The sequence below is a fragment of the Felis catus genome, chromosome C1 (assembly GCF_018350175.1).
Source record: "Felis catus isolate Fca126 chromosome C1, F.catus_Fca126_mat1.0, whole genome shotgun sequence".
NCBI classification, from domain to species: Eukaryota; Metazoa; Chordata; class Mammalia; order Carnivora; family Felidae; genus Felis; species Felis catus.
Genome location: NC_058375.1, coordinates 201298443 through 201314278, shown reverse-complemented (window position 1 = coordinate 201314278; position 15836 = coordinate 201298443). Strand labels below are relative to the sequence as shown.

The 15836-nt window shown below is 42.8% G+C and overlaps 1 long non-coding RNA gene across 1 annotated transcript; it reads left to right on the top strand.

Annotated features, from left to right (window-relative positions):
* Positions 1–1051: 1051 nt before the first annotated feature.
* On the top strand, positions 1052–12411 carry LOC109503173. Its single transcript, XR_002162073.3, has 2 exons — positions 1052–1220; positions 11876–12411. It is a non-coding gene; the product is annotated as an uncharacterized LOC109503173 (long non-coding RNA).
* Positions 12412–15836: the final 3425 nt, after the last annotated feature.

The following is a 15836-nucleotide window of genomic DNA, read 5'->3' as shown; positions in this document are numbered from 1 at the left end:
CAACCACAGGGGGATTGTGGGGCATTTATCTTTTCAAACGCCTTGTTGTTTTTGTCCATCTGGTTGCATTTAGTCCAGAGGTATAATTTCCAGCGCTGCTCTTTTCTGGTAGACCGTACAATTAAGGTATTTGAAAAACAAACAGCTCTTAACCACTGCACGGTGAGAAGCTAGTTTAGCAATCTGTGACCCATTTTCCCAGAGCAAACATAGTTATATATCCAAGATGATCATAAAGCAAAAATTGAGAGTCAGGAATTATTATTTAATATAATAAGAATCTAACCTCTTCTCAGAGAAGAGAAAATGAGATGAGAAAAGACTGTTGAAGAAATTATACTTGTAGCTTTCTAGTGGAAATTCTTAATATTTTCTTTAGGAATACACACACACACACACACACACACACACACATATGTATAAATGGAATGCACGGAAGAGAAAGACTCAGTGATGGTAGGCTTCTGCTGACAGCCATCATCATCATATCAGGAAAAGAAGGGTGATTGACGAACAGCATTCAGTGTGCAAAATAATTGATAACTGGGGTCACCACTCTACCCTTGTGCTTATTGCCAGGTGATGAGACTACTCTGGCTATTATTAATGTATTCTTCCAAATAAGTATTACACTGCAATCTCACATGGTGATTTCTACGCATATTTTCCCCATGGTGCTATGGTGCAACCCACTTTTGGAATCTTACAAAATCTTTCACTAAAGTATGAAGTGGGCGTGCGTGTGTGTGTCCATGTACGTGCACACACTGTTTTTGATCAAAAGCCCTACTCCTAGCTTAGTCATTGACATGATTCATTTACTTTGGTTCTGAATGACTTTTCTCCCCACAAATTCGAATATTACCCCAAAGGTATGAAAAGTTATTCCACCAGCAAAGAAACTCGAAGGAATTTGCTTGGGATGTTGGGGATCTTTTGCAAAATAAGAGTCCCTAGAGATGTTTTGAGCCTTGCTGGTGTTCTCTGGGGACAGTGCTCCAGGAATTCTAAACCAGAACTTAGAGATGGAAGAAGTCACAATGAACTTATAATGCCACCTTCACCCTCATGGGTGGTGTCACTTCCCCAAGGGCATGCCACATGTTCCCTCAATTGTGTCTTGACTTGCTCAGAGAAGAACCTTTCGTTTTCATGCCACGCTCAAGTCAGTGGGAACAAATTCCTCTTTACTGTGGAATCTGGAAAGGTTCCTCTTGACAGTAATGTATCCCCTATACTAGAATGTATCCCCTATAGGCAGACTGGGGATTGACATTCAACTTCTGAAGGCCAAAGAATGTGTGTATTTGTTTGGGTTCCTAGTCCTGGTTTGGGTATACAGAAGTGAGAGGTAGGACTGTGTTGTACTGAGTTTGTTGTTTTCTGGTTTCCCCCATTGAATGGATGGCATCTAGAGAACCTAGGTGTGGGGGAATGAATGAGCTAATCCATTTAGAGAGTGAAAAAAACTGTGGGAAGGAAAGCATTATGAGCTTCAATATTAATGTCTGTATTTTCTCATCCCTGTTCCTCTTCTCTCTCTGTTTCTCGCTTTCTCAATTCACTCATTTCCCATACAACATATGCATGTTCTGCAAAAATGTGCTAGGTACCAGACTGTGTGAGGAGGGCAAAGGTGTTTATGGACCTTCCCCGCCCTCAAGGGGTCCATATTTTAGTCTCTTTTCTTGTCCTTCACTTTCATCTCTGGTTCCTAGAGTTTGTACATATCACCACAAGGTATAAAATATGAACATTTACTTAGAAAACCATAAGAGACTCTTAAATACAGAAAACAAACTGAGGGTTGATGGGGGGGTGGGGGAGAGGGGAAAGTGGGTGATGGGCATTGAGGAGGGCACTTTTTGGGATGAGCACTGGGTGTTGTATGTAAGCCAATTTGATAATAAATTATATTAAAAAAAGAAAAAGGGTTTGGGAGAATTCAACTCCCCCCCCCAACAAAGGATCTTATCTTGAAGAAGAAATCAAATTAGAATTTTAATAGCAGGGAAATCAGATCAGGTTAAAAAAAATTCTGTGAATTTGTCAAGCATCAAAACTCCTTATGGAAGCAGAATTCAAGTTTCTCCCCAAGGGAGCTCCAGGATCTGGAAGCTTCCCCTCCCCTTCCAACTCAATTGGATATAACTTAAAAAGATGCACCAAATGAGTGGTTTAGGAACCCCGCAAGTTTTCCATTTGACAGTTTCCCAGGCTTTGCTCATCTTCTTTCCCACTCACCCACAACAGTTGCCCCGCCTCCCCCCGGAATACAGAGAAGGTTCCAGGGCTCCCTCCACTCTCCCCACTTTTCCAGCCACCTGTGCAGCTGAGCTCCTCACACCCCTCAGCCAGCTGCTGCTGAGTGAAGTCACAAGGTATTTTGGTCCCGATGACAGAGGTGTGAATGGCAGCTTCCATCCAACTCAGATGAGATCATGCATGTGAACTCTCTCTGCAAATGATAAAACCTTGATTAGACAAATGCAGGAGGTGGTTACTTTACAACTCTGAAGTTCGCTGCCTCCTATGCACATCAGACATGCCACAGGGAAAGGATCATTTTTCTTGTCCCCAGGGCAGTCTATCTCCTTCTCCCACTGACAGTATCCCCATTTCCTGGATCTGTCTCTGTTGGACACAAAATGAGTTCTCTCTGATGAGTGAGTTCTTATACCTTCAGGGGGTCTACAGGTCACCTCATAGGCTGTGTCTATAGTGACTAAGTGAAGGGATCACTTAAGGCATAAAACCGGATAATTCAGAAAGAACGAGGAAGTGACAAAGACCTGTTACTTGGCTTCTCTCATTCCCCAGAGGTCTGCTTGCCCTGACTAGCACCAATATAGACTCTAAATACCAGTTTCTTGTCTCTGGTCTTTTCCCGAGAGAATCATTCCTCCACTCTATTAAACAAATATTAGGAGCAAATCTGATTATTCACTCCCCTACTTAAAACCTTTCACAGGTTCACTTTGCCTAAGTCCAGTTCCCATTCACTTTATATTTAATGCACAGACCCTCCACCATCTGTTCCTGCCATTCCCCTCCCCACCCCCATCCATCCCGTTCTCTTCCCTTGTCTCTTTCACAGGCTGTGTTCATTCTCCTTTATCTCTTGTGGTTCCTCCAACACTATCTCTGGGGGTTTGTAACCTACCATGTCCAGTGCATGCCATGGACCTCCTCTTTATTTCTTCCCATAAAACTCCTATTCATTCTTCAAAACCCAACTGAGAGACATCACCTGTAATTTCTCACCACATCTGATCTTTTCCACCTCTCTGTTTTCTCTGCTCATATAGTGGTTCTATGGCTGGATTTTGTATGTTTAATTAAAACGTAATAACTTAGTGGGTAAGTCATGAGCTCTGGAGTCAGACAGCTTGGTTTGCATCTTCCTTTAGCTGTGTGATTTCGGAAAGTTATCTAATTCTCGGTTCCTTACTTCATTTCTTTGTAAAATGGGAGATTAAAAAAATCATAGCCACCTAAGAGGTTATTGTGAGAATTAAGCGAGAATTATGCTTGGGACACTGCCTGGCATATAGTAAGCGTTCAGTAAAAGTCAGCAACTAGTACCATAGTTGCTTCTCTGCCCCTCTGCCTCAGGACCATACCAAGCTCTCCTCAAGGACAAGGACTAGGACATTGAATCTGCCCAACGCATATTTCTGCCCAGAGTCTTAGAATGGGTATTTTTTTTCTTCTCAATTTAATTCGGCAAGTTTTAGCCAACAGCTTTGATTTTGAAACTTGGAACTCTGTCTTACAAGTTTTACACCCTTTCAGACGAGAGACAACCACCTTTTATCCAAATCTCCCATTTCAAACCAATGATCCAACTGCACTGACTTGTCTCCTCCCTTTGGCCCCTAGCTCTGTCCCCACCCACCCTTCCTGACTTTGCCTCCAGAGTTCCCGGGCTATCCTCAGTGCCTATCTGGGAACTCTGTATTTAATTCTGAAGGCCGTCTGAACATTTGGAAGTGGGAAAATGGGAGTGAGAAAGGGAGCAGTTGGCAGGAAGGGACGACAAACAAGGTTTTGCACGTGGTGACTCTGAAGGGTGGTCTGCCACAGAGAGGGGAGGTGGCCATCCTCACTCTGCTCCCACACACTCCCACAGCATGTCTGAATCCCCTGGGGCGCTTGTTAGAATGCAGTCTCCCAGGCCGCACCCCAGCTCTAGTCAACCAGAAGGAGTCCTGTGGGTGGGGTCCAGGATTTTTTCAGATTAAACGCAACACCCAGGGGATTCTGTGTGCACAGACACTCAGAGCCACTGGCCCAGAGACATGAATTTAGATTCTGCTCCTGGTGTGAACTTGAACTTTCTAGGGGTGATGAGGGCATCCTCTGTTCTGACCAACACACTTCTTCTCTTCCTAAGACCTTCAGTTGTGCTCCAGATGTTGAGCCTGATTCTGGAAAAGCAGACTTAACCTTCTTTCCCAGAGAGAGGATCCCAGATCAGGCTACACCTACTACTGTTGATTAAACTCATCCGTCCCGTTTCTGCACTTTGGCCATGGACTCCACAAGGTTTGAGTATGAATCAGAGAACCGCAGGCATAAATCTCTTGGTCTACCTCCACTCGCCAGTCTCAGGTGTTATCCCACGTGATTTCTTCCTACAGTTTAATTTAAAATAGCTAATCAAAACCACACTGAGATATCACCTCACGCCAGTCAGAGTGGCTAACATGAACAAATCAGGAGACTATAGATGCTGGCGAGGATGTGGAGAAACGGGAACCCTCTTGCACCGTTGGTGGGAATGCACACTGGTGCAGCCACTCTGGAAAACAGTGGGGAGGTTCCTCAACAAATTAAAAATAAATCTCCCCTGTGACCCAGCAATAGCACTGCTAGGCATTGACCCAAGGGATACAGGAGTGCTGATGCAGAGGGGCACTTGTACCCCAATGTTTATAGCAGCACTTTCAACAACAGCCAAATTATGGAAAGAGCCTAAATGTCCATCAACTGATGAATGGATAAAGAAATTGTGGTTTATATACACAATGGAATACTACGTGGCAATGAGAAAGAATGAAATATGGCCTTTTGTCGCAATGTGGATGGAACTGGAGAGTGTTATGCTAAGTGAAATAAGTCATATAGAGAAAGACAGATACCATATATTTTCACTCTTATGTGGATCCTGAGAAACTTAACAGAAGACCGTGGGGGGGGGGGGAAGGAAAAAAAAAGAGAGGGAGGGAGTCAAACCATAAGAGACTCTTAAAAACTGAGAATAAACTGAGGGTTAATGGGGGGTGGGAGGGAGGGGAAAGTGGGTGATGGGCATTGAGGAGGGCCCCTGTTGAGATGAGCACTGGGTGTTGTATTTGACAATAAATTTCATATTTAAAAAATAATAATAAAGAATAAAATAAAATAGCTTATTTGTGAAGACACTTTTCTTCTAAGGAACTAACACTCTACAGATAAAGCTGTTCACCACCCTCTCCTTCCATAACTCTCTCCAGAGGTAACGACTGTTATTATCAGGTGTGAATCTTGCCAGAAACATTTCTGTACATTTACATTTATGGAAATCTATACAGAGAACGTGTTGGGGGGTGGGGAGGGGAGTTAGGGCTGAGTTTGTATTTGTAAATGAAGCACACCATACTGTTTGTATTGTTCTGTAGGGTTTTTTCCTCCACTTAAATTCATCTTTGAAGTTCTGCCACATCTTCATAAAGCTCTACTTTGCTGAAAAGAAAAAGATACTTTGCACTCCATCTTATGGATGTTCCTGTAATATTTAGCATCGACCCAGTGAATTGTGTTCAGGTTGTTTCTTTTAAAGGAGACTGCAGTGAGTACCTTGGCTGACACCTCCTGTGTGCTCGTGTGAGTTTAGCTCTACAAAGACATTGAATATAAAACAGGGGATGAAAAAAAAAATAAAAAATAAAAAAATAAAAAATAAATAAAACGGGATGAAAGGCTACCCATATTTTAAATTTTAATAGATATTGGTAAATGTCCTTCCAAATGTCTGTATTAATGCCTGTTGAACCATCCTTTGAGCAAGAAAATTGGCAACATATTTCAGGTGGATTCATTGCTCGCTTGTCAAGGACTTGGGCAATGCTGGGTGTTGTGCATTTCAGGTGTGAATGCAGACTTTGCCCCTGGCCCCTAGGGAGTCTGTGACTAGGTTGAGAGAGCAAGGCCGATTGCAAGCAAAAAAAAAAAAAAAACAAAAACAAAACAAAACAAATACGGGGTATACTTGGTTGAAGGACTCTAACCAGAAAAAGAAGATGAATGACGTCTTCTCAATCTATGATGTATTCAGGTCCCCTCCACCTTTCTGAGCTTTGTTGAGCTCCTTATTGAGTTGTCCTTCCTATCCTCAAAGCTCCCACTGTGAAAGAGAGATGAAGGAACCCAGAGGATGCATCCTGTGACAGTTTGAATGAAAACGGAAAGACCTTAGTGCTGAAATGATTGGTTACGGAACCTCCAGAAGACAGAGCTTTCTTTATGAAGACACAGCAAAACCTCAAAGACAGATTTAAATGGGGGGAAAAACCCTATAGAGCAATACCTACAGTATAGGTATAATTTATTTAAAAATACAAAAGTGAGCACTATGCGAGCAGGGAAGGTGGAGGGGGAGCTAAGACGTCATTCTATTGACCCTCCTTCCTGTAAGTATGTCAGCCTTCTCACCCATACTCTTCTCCCAGCACCTCTCCACCCGCCCACCACATAGCCACTTTTGTTCCTGAGGGACTTCATTCAACACCCGCCCCTTGTCCCCCCGCCGCCGGTTACTGAGCAGCTGTTTAAACAGCCTATAATACATTGTGTTAGGTGCTGTGGAAGAGAAAGGTTGAATGAAACCCCACTCCATCCTTCACTGGTGCCGCTGACATTTATCTGGTCATTATCACTGTTCAAATATTTCAATGTCCACGCAGCTGGTTTATCATTGATCCTGCCTCTCTTACCCTTTCACTTGAAGGCAGGGGGATAGATAGAAGGGTTTTTCCTTGTTTCGTGGAATATAAAACACAGAGATAAATCTCTGCTGACAGGACATGACATGCATCTAAGTTGAGATTGTAGATGGTGGGGGATGCATATCTTTCATAACATTTAGGCGTGCTAACATTTTGACTCCATTTCTTATGCAGGGATGATCAGACATTTGGAGAGTGCACTGAGTAGAATATGGCCTCACTATTCAATTCTTTCTTTCCCCCTCAAATGCCCACCTATGGTGACGGAGGTACTTTTGAGCAAAAGAAGGTCGCCGATAGGAGTTACTCTCTCCCAGCTTTATGCTGATTCGTGTCCTGCTACTCACGTGGAAAGCTTGCTGAGAGTAAGCTTTGGTTTGTGCTCGGACACACCCCCTACATTTTTGTTTTAAGTGAACCATAGCCAGAAGAGACCGTTTCTGTTTCAGTGTAGAATTGTATTGTTTTTCTTCTGCAATAGAGACTGAGGATATGGCAGGAATGGGACTTTAGCTCATGAGATAACTCGCCAGATGATTATGGCCTGGCCCGTCTTCATTGTGGCTGCCCTGGTTCTGGTACTGAATTCCTCTCCTTGAGGAATCTGATTTCCTCAAATGGGTTGTCGGAAGTGTTTTCCCAAGGAACTAGTAGTACAAGTAAGGAAAAATAATCATTCATTCGGTAAAAATGTCCATCTCCTTCACAAGAAACCCCATGGCTCCCCACAACGACACCCCCCCCCCAAGTCTTGGATCTGAGCACAATAACAGTGGTCCACAGTGTATTTGTCAGCCTCTGCTTATTCTATCTAAAACAACACCAGACCTGGGCCAGGTTGAGGGTCTCCCTTGCCACCTTCCTCTTATGATCTTTCCTTCTGCATCAGATGAAGACAGAAGACATTCTTGCCCCTGCTGCAATAGCTTGACTTCCCGTGAGAGACTGCTTGAACAGAAAGATCCACATTTCACACACACCAAAAATGAACAGCAACTTTTTGGGTATTGGACACGAGGTCAATGAATATCTAGGGAAAGGTGTTATTTACAGATGCATCCAAGTTATATTACTGACCAGAATTGTTAGTATCAGTTGAAAGCATCAGCACTGTGACACTTTGCTGGCCTAGGAAGTAAGAATTCTAGAATAGGAGGTGGTTACCCACGTAGTGTCTGAAAAATTAAGGCTTACAAAATGCGTTCTTGCTAAAACAAATGAGGAAGGGCATTATGGGCTTATGATCAAATTCCCTTTTCTACTCTAGAATGTAAATACTGCTTATAATCCCCCAAATTGAATTTGAAATCCCTTCTGCCTAACTCCACTCCACACAAGCACACAGAATCTAACCAGCATGAGTATCGGTTAGTTTCCAGCCAGAGAAGTACAGATAAATGCATGGAATTATAATTCTGTGCATTCAAAAGTGAGAGCAAAATCCAGATGAGACCCCTTACTCATGATTATGTTTGTTTGCATGTGCCTGCACCTGGATGCATGCAGGCACATACTTTTGGACTCTCTCTAAAGCAGGCTTTCTACTGAAGTACAGGCCAGGACAGTATATTTACCCCGACTGGGAAGCACAAGAGAAAGACCAGATGTGGGGAAGGGTAGGAGGTTGTGGCAGAAGCACCTGCTCTTCTAATCTCAACATGTGCCAAATGGTACCAAAGGAAAATTAGGAAGCATCTTTGGTAGAATCTGCATGTGGTTTTGAATTCCCACCTGTTGAGATGGATCCAAACCATCGGGAATTCCAGGAATCCTAGAATAGACCTATCAGAGTGGTTAGAATGAGCATCTTCAAAGATTTAAGGAATTGAAGCACTCTAAGAGTTATTACAAAGGACTTAGAGAAGTTAAATTATTTTTGTAAATTTGCCCCTTTATCCTCCTTATACTTGTGTGTCTCTCACAGTTCTTGTCTTCTGCCTACATCTTGGGTTATATCATTCACTATCTTTCAGGGTGCACAGTACCGTAACCCCTTATATGCCAGGGGGAAGGACAGAGACATCTTCTTGATGGTTCTCCAGTGTGGTTGAGATTAAGATATATTCAGCTCCATTATTTGGTCGGCATGCACTGCATTTTCAACCCAAGGACAATGGGGATTGTCAAAATTGAGTGAAGAATAAAAATGAACCCTTTGGTATGAAGCCTAAACAGTGAGTTAGCAAAGAGTAGAGGAAACAGTAGAATGTAGAATGCAAAAAGGGAAAGAAAAAAAAAAGAAAAGGTTGTCACAGTGTAGCTTGTTCATCTTTTTTGAGCCATCTTTTTGGGAACTGTAGGATTAATGCCATGGGCTTTTACATCACAGCTGGAAGGTTGACCGTGGAGGTGAGGGATTATGCCTTGTTCCTAACCTGGTTGGTTAGGCCATAAACATTCAGAAAAGGTCAGAGGAGGACCATCTTCAGCTGACGCCAAGAGGTTTAGGGAAAAACAAGTCCATTCAGTTCTATGATGCTGTCAAAAAGGAAAGCATCTCAAATAGGCAGAGTATTATTGAGCAAAGATAGAATTCAAGGGAAACACCTTCATACACTACTCATATATGTAGGTGAAGCCATATATTCTTGTTGAAAAACATATTATTCTTCTGTTTAAAAAACAGGCATTATGAAGAGGGATATCTGGCTCAGAGCGGGGAGGGAACAGGAAAAAGAGGAAGAAGAATCTGGTAGACTGGAGTTTCAAATGTCCTGCTTAGTGTCCAGCAGAATAGAGGGATAGAAACCTGAATCCTGGGATAATAGTAAACAGTGACCTTGGCAGAACCAATGAAGTATTTCTCCCACCATTCTTAACCCCTAGAGCTGATAACCATTTCTCATTGACCAGCCTTTCTTGCATTCCATTGATGGTTAGCTGTCCATCAGAACCCCTGAGTGGACAACTTTGGGTGGACTGGAAGCCATGCTCACTTTGCTAGTGGGAAAATTCCAGTTAGTTCAAACCTTTCTCATAAGGTTTTGAATATCTGGAAAATACTGCTTCCAGTGAATACCCACACCCTTGGCAGATTAAAGAGAGCTTGCCATAGCCTCCAACCTTGGGTGATTAGAATAAGATGAATACTCAACTGGGAGAAGAAAAGGAAAGAAAACATGAGGATACAAAAAGAAAGAAGAAAGAAAGAAAGAAAGAAAGAAAGAAAGAAAGAAAGAAAGAAAGAAAGAAAAGAAAAGAAAAGAAAAATAAAGTCATGGGCAAAATCTCAGTAGTCAGGTAATACCGTGCAGGGAACAAAGGAATGAATCAGACAGAAAAATAAGTTGGGAGAATCCACGATGTCTGGTAACAAGGCAGCAGTCCCCAAAGCAGTAAATCAGTTTTACAACCACCCTATTCCAATTCCACTACCAATTCTATAGAATAAAAACCCTATCATTTTGTCTTACCCACTTCCTAATGGGCAAAGGCACAACTGGAAATGGGATGATGCACAAAATTATCCCAATCTAGCTAGAAAGATCTGCAAAGTCCCCATTTTCATTACTGTCCACAAAGAGAAGAATCAAAGAGAAAGGAATAATGCTTTTGAGCCAAAAAATGCCGAGGATCGCCAGCAACCATCAAAAGCTGGGAAGAGGCAAGTAAGGATCCTCTCCTAGAGCATGTAGAGAGAGCATGGCTGTGACATCACTTGAAGGTTTGAATTTCAAGCCTTCAGAACTGTGAAGGAATACATTTCTGTTGTTTTTCAGCCACTGTTTTTTGGCAAATTGTTATGGCAGTCCTAGGAAACAAATATCACTCCTTTCTTCCTTGCTCCCTATGGAGATCTTCTCTCAGAAAAGGTATTGATGGTGGCACACTCCCTTCTCAGGAAGACAGTGGTGAATGAGATCAAGAGAGGACTGAGCATTAAGGCTGGGAAGAGAGTTCTTCTTGAATATCCATTGTCAGCAAGGCATTCAGGTCACTCTATGGTTTATGAACCCTGAAATCACCCCATAAAACCTGCACGGCTGATGGGCCAGTCCCTGCTCAGCAAATTAAGAAAGGAAGGGCAAGGGTAGATATAAATAACCATACTAAGAGTTTTTATATGCCATGCACTGGGCTACCTGCTTCACATGTAATATTCCACCCAGCCCCCAACAGCTCTCTATGATAGGAATGCTTAGTATCCCCACTTGAAGGATGAAGGAGTTGTCTCAAAGGGGTTAAGTTAACTTGTTCAAGGTCACACAGTTAATAAATGGTAGCATCAGGATTTGACCCTAGACAGTCCCTAATTGGCTATTGGAAGTTTAAAGACATGGGCATTTAGACGTCTCTCAATGCAATTTGGTGTCCAATTAGGAATAGCCTCCATTAGGTTCCCAGAAGATGGTGGTCCAATAGCAGGGGGCTCGTTGCCTCACCTGGAAGTCCTCCCATGGTGGAACCATCTGATCAGAGGTGTCAACTCAAATGACTTTAGGAGTTAGGCAAGGAATGACGGTACTAGGTAAGCAGGATGTTCAGGGTCTGGAGAAAGCAGGCCATCTGGAGGTATTCGTGACTAAATAAAGAAATAAACGCTGAGGAGAAACAAAGATTTCAGCCACTGAACAGGCCAGTGGGCCTCTGGACAGATTCAGTCCAACTGAGGGAAGTACCCAGCAGAGGACACACTGTGCAGTCAAACTCTCAGCAGGCCATACTGCTGGAACCCAGAGAATGTGGCTCAAGCAGTCATGATGGCCTACTCTCAAGGGCCAGTGAGGCCTCAGGAAAAGAGAAAAGAAAAAAAGAAAGGAAAGAAGGAAAGGAGATGAAGGGAAGAGATTAGCCGGGTCCACATATCTGATCATTATGGGTAATGCCTTGGGGCAGCTTTTGGTTTTAATTAATCATGATCTATTGTTTATCCCCTCACCATTCAGGTATACAGTAAGTTTTATGCTTGCTGCTTCAGGAGAACCATTTGTTTGACAAGACTTCAGCGCTGTCATTTCTAAAAGCAAGATCTACTGAAGATACTAGAGTGTGGAGACAGAGGGAAGAAGTCCATGGAGAGAAATGTGGGCAAATCAAGTGGTTGACTTGCCTGCAATGGGATTCTCCAAGTCAGGAGGCTGGGTTACAGTCAGGTCTGGGGCAGCTTCTGGTGGTGCCCAAAGGGGTGGAAGGATCTTGGAGGGATAGCCAAGGATTGCACCTGGTGACATGTTCTCAGCCTGACATTTACAGCCTGTCCAGAAGTTCCTTCCATGGCTCCAAGCACAGCATGAAAGTAGCAAAGAGGAGGGCTGGAAGGGACCACAAGGACATACCAGTGGACATCTCTGCCATGAGAGAGTGGACATCCTGCTGAGGCCCATGGGTGCCTCTTCAAGCTGTTGACCTTGTGTAAGTTTCTGAAAAGTCAGCCCTGCCCCTGAGTGGGGGTTGGGAGAGAAAAATAAAACTGAAGTCCCAATACCCCAGACTAAGAATTGAAGTTAATCTAATTCATGAAAAAAATACAGATGCAATATTTCTCCACACTTGAGCCCATGGATTGAGGTTGGAACCAGATGTAGAGAATATTACATCAGATTTGCAGCCAATAATCATCTTTCATTTGGGACCATGCTTGGTGACCAGGAGCACACTTTGGTTGGCTGTCTTAGAAGGGCCAGGAATACCATAGACAAAGGGTGTCAAACACCTCAGAGACTATTCAGCACCATCACTTATCTGTTCCTTTGCAACCTATATATTCCGACAAGGCCACCGATGGCCCATCATTCCCCAGCTGGCCCTCTGGATCATGCATACTGCCTGACTTTCTCTTCTAGGGTCCAAGGATAGGGCTCTCTTTCAACCAAACCCATGTTTTACTACATGAGGTCAGCAAAAGAAACTTCATATTGCTTCATTTGGAAACTTCTTATCAGGGTGAGGAGATCCCTTCTAATTAGAGATTGCAGTTAGAAAAGTAGGAAGATGCCTGGGAGGGTAGAATATTGACATAAGCTCTATGCCTCTGGTTGGCACACATTGGACACGTTTCATGAATACCAACTTTCCTTGCTGAGTACCCAAATCTTAGATGAACTTTAAGAAGTCACAGATTCATGCTCTGACCCTTGTTTTTAGCTAAACGAAAAGATCTAAAGTCTCTGCTATCCTCCAGGAAGGGGAAGAGTGAATTTTAAGTACTTGCTTAGTAGCAACATCTAATATATTGGTCTGTAAATTCATTGACTCCCCCAGAGTCATGTAATTGTGCCATTAGCGATATAGAGAAATTAGACATGGGGCTTACTTTTATGGAGAGAAGGGTGGCAGCAATAAAAATCCTGTACAGGAAACTGAAATTTGTCACAAAAATTGACACAGATAGGACAGTCTATACGGAGCGTCTTTTGAGTATTTGACCTACTCTCTTTTCACCAGAAACCTCCTTGTACTGAGATTGCCAGTACATCCAATACTGGACCCTGCATAAAATTAAGGAAAATAAAGCAAGTCTATCCTAAATTCCCTTTAAGGATAATGCTTAGGGAGTTGATGGGTGATTTCACAGATTAGGAAGGCCCACAGTTGGCCTCTAGAAACTAAGTTCCAGCCTAACTTCATTTATCACTAGGGAATGTAGCACACAGGCAGGAGGTTTATTAAATTATCCAACAAAATTATCAATCATTTATTTCTTCATTCTCAAAATTTCAATTTCTCTCTCATTCAACTTTTATATTATACCAAGTATTATTGCTATTATTTTTTCCTTAATCCTTTGGAAGTCAACGTTAAACTGGATCCAAAGGATAGCAAAATGGGTCACCATCCCTTGGTCTCTGGATGAATGAAAGGAATGTTGGGTTTAAAGCCTGTATTGTGGAGTCCATTCTGTCACTAAGCTAATCTCTGTATCAGTAAAGTGAAAGGTCCCAACTCAGGTGATTCTTGTGTTTCCATCCAGCTATGTGTTCTTTGATTCCACAGTTGCACCACAATTGGACTTTTGGGGTGATCAAAACTGGCCTTTTGGGTTAGGGAGTCCCATCCTGTCCCCAGAGTCCTGCCCAGATGAGGAGAAACAATGGAACCCAACAAAAGGGATGCATAGCCAGGCAGCAGTCCACTTACACATACCCAGAACAACACGTTTTACATCGGACATGGCCAATCGAATTTGCAGACTAGAGTTTTCTAGACCCATACTTCCTTTGAGAAGGGTTTAACTTTCCTAGTGGGGTGAAGGAACAATCCCTAATTCCCAGAGCAAACCCATCATGAAACATGATCTGGGCCCTGCAACAAGCCGTCATAAGGCCCAAACCAAAAGAAGCCTAGCAATGAAAATGAGAGGAAATTATATGAACAAAAATATATATTTTGTGCTACTATTTATGTCTGCCATAAAGATTCAGTTGATTGTTGTAACTTATCATATGCGCTCAAGAGAGCAAACACCACAGGAACCAAAATCCATGATTTCTCTCAACCACCAAGCGCCAGCTGTAAACCAAGAAACCCTGGTTCAGCATTACTGTTCCTTATAGTGGGCAGCTCTTCCCAGGTTGTATTTGGGTTTGGACCAAAACTCTGAGTACAGTAAGCGTGCAGCTGATGAGTTTGTTTGGCTCCCATTCAGATTTAACACCATGGACTCTTCCCCCAAATACACACGTTATTGTGATGGGACTTAAGAAATCTAATCTTAAGTTTTCTGTTGTAGTGAGAAAGGCTCTGATTTAGACCATGAACTCTACAAAGGCAGGGGTTGTATGTTAGATATTCTTTACTTCCAAGAAGTAGCCTAGTGGTTACCATGTGATAAGTGCTCAATAGCTTGTGAAGTGAATGTATGAGAATTAAGAGAATTTATGAGTAGGGAGAGTATGTCCTCTCCTTACCTGTGTCACACACACACACACACACACACACACACACACACACACTGTCCTTTATCTAGCTGGGGCCTGGCTCTAATATGTATTCCAAGCAAAGACAAATGGCAGCCTCACACATGTATATGTATTGAGGCTGCTATAGTGCAATCCCTTTCCCACCACCTTCCCCAGGAATGGAGCTCTACCCTTCAAGGAAGGGAGAAAGTGTTCTTTAAACACTCTTCTCACTTTCCAGTTTGTTTTTCTCCTTGGTAAGACTTGGACTCTGGAAATACCAGTAAGAGGTGTCCTCAGCCCTAACAGGTTACATGAGGTCCTGGAGAGAGGGACAAGGCATGGAAGCTTAAGACCTATGGTAGACCTTGTCCTAAAGGACAAGGATCAAAGAGAAGAGACAAATCTTCAAGACCTCTGTGCTCTCCAACCCAGCTCACATAGTTTGGGACAGAATACTGGTCATATGAGGCAGCATTTTGCTGGAGGACTTCCTGGGTAGCTCTTCTCCGGAGCCCAACCTAATAGGAGATAACTGGCCAAAGTACCAGGCGCCAGAGAGTAGAGAGAAAAACTCTACCAACATGTGTGAACTTTAAGCAGGGCTTCCCAGCACTGTGAAGGAGATAATTCTGTGAGTCTTACCAAAAGCTTGGAATTCAAGAGGCCTACACAATGGTGGACAGAGTTTGAAAATAAGTTGACCGTATGCTTTAGTTTGCCTGGGACAGTTCCAATTAATGCTCACTATCTTGGTGTCTTATCCTGTTTAGCATTTGTTTTGGATTTTTCATCTCCTAACAAGTATCATCATTATAGTTGCATTAAAGTAAGCTGGCAGGAAGGAGACTGAATTCCACTTTGGATTTCCACCCTCCTTCATGGTGTGTACAGCTACGTGCATCCATTTTCATACATGATCGCATTTGAAAATGACCAGCAATGATCCATCGTTATTTTTCTGACTATTCACATGTAACATAATGGACATCTTTCTCTTAGTGAGAGT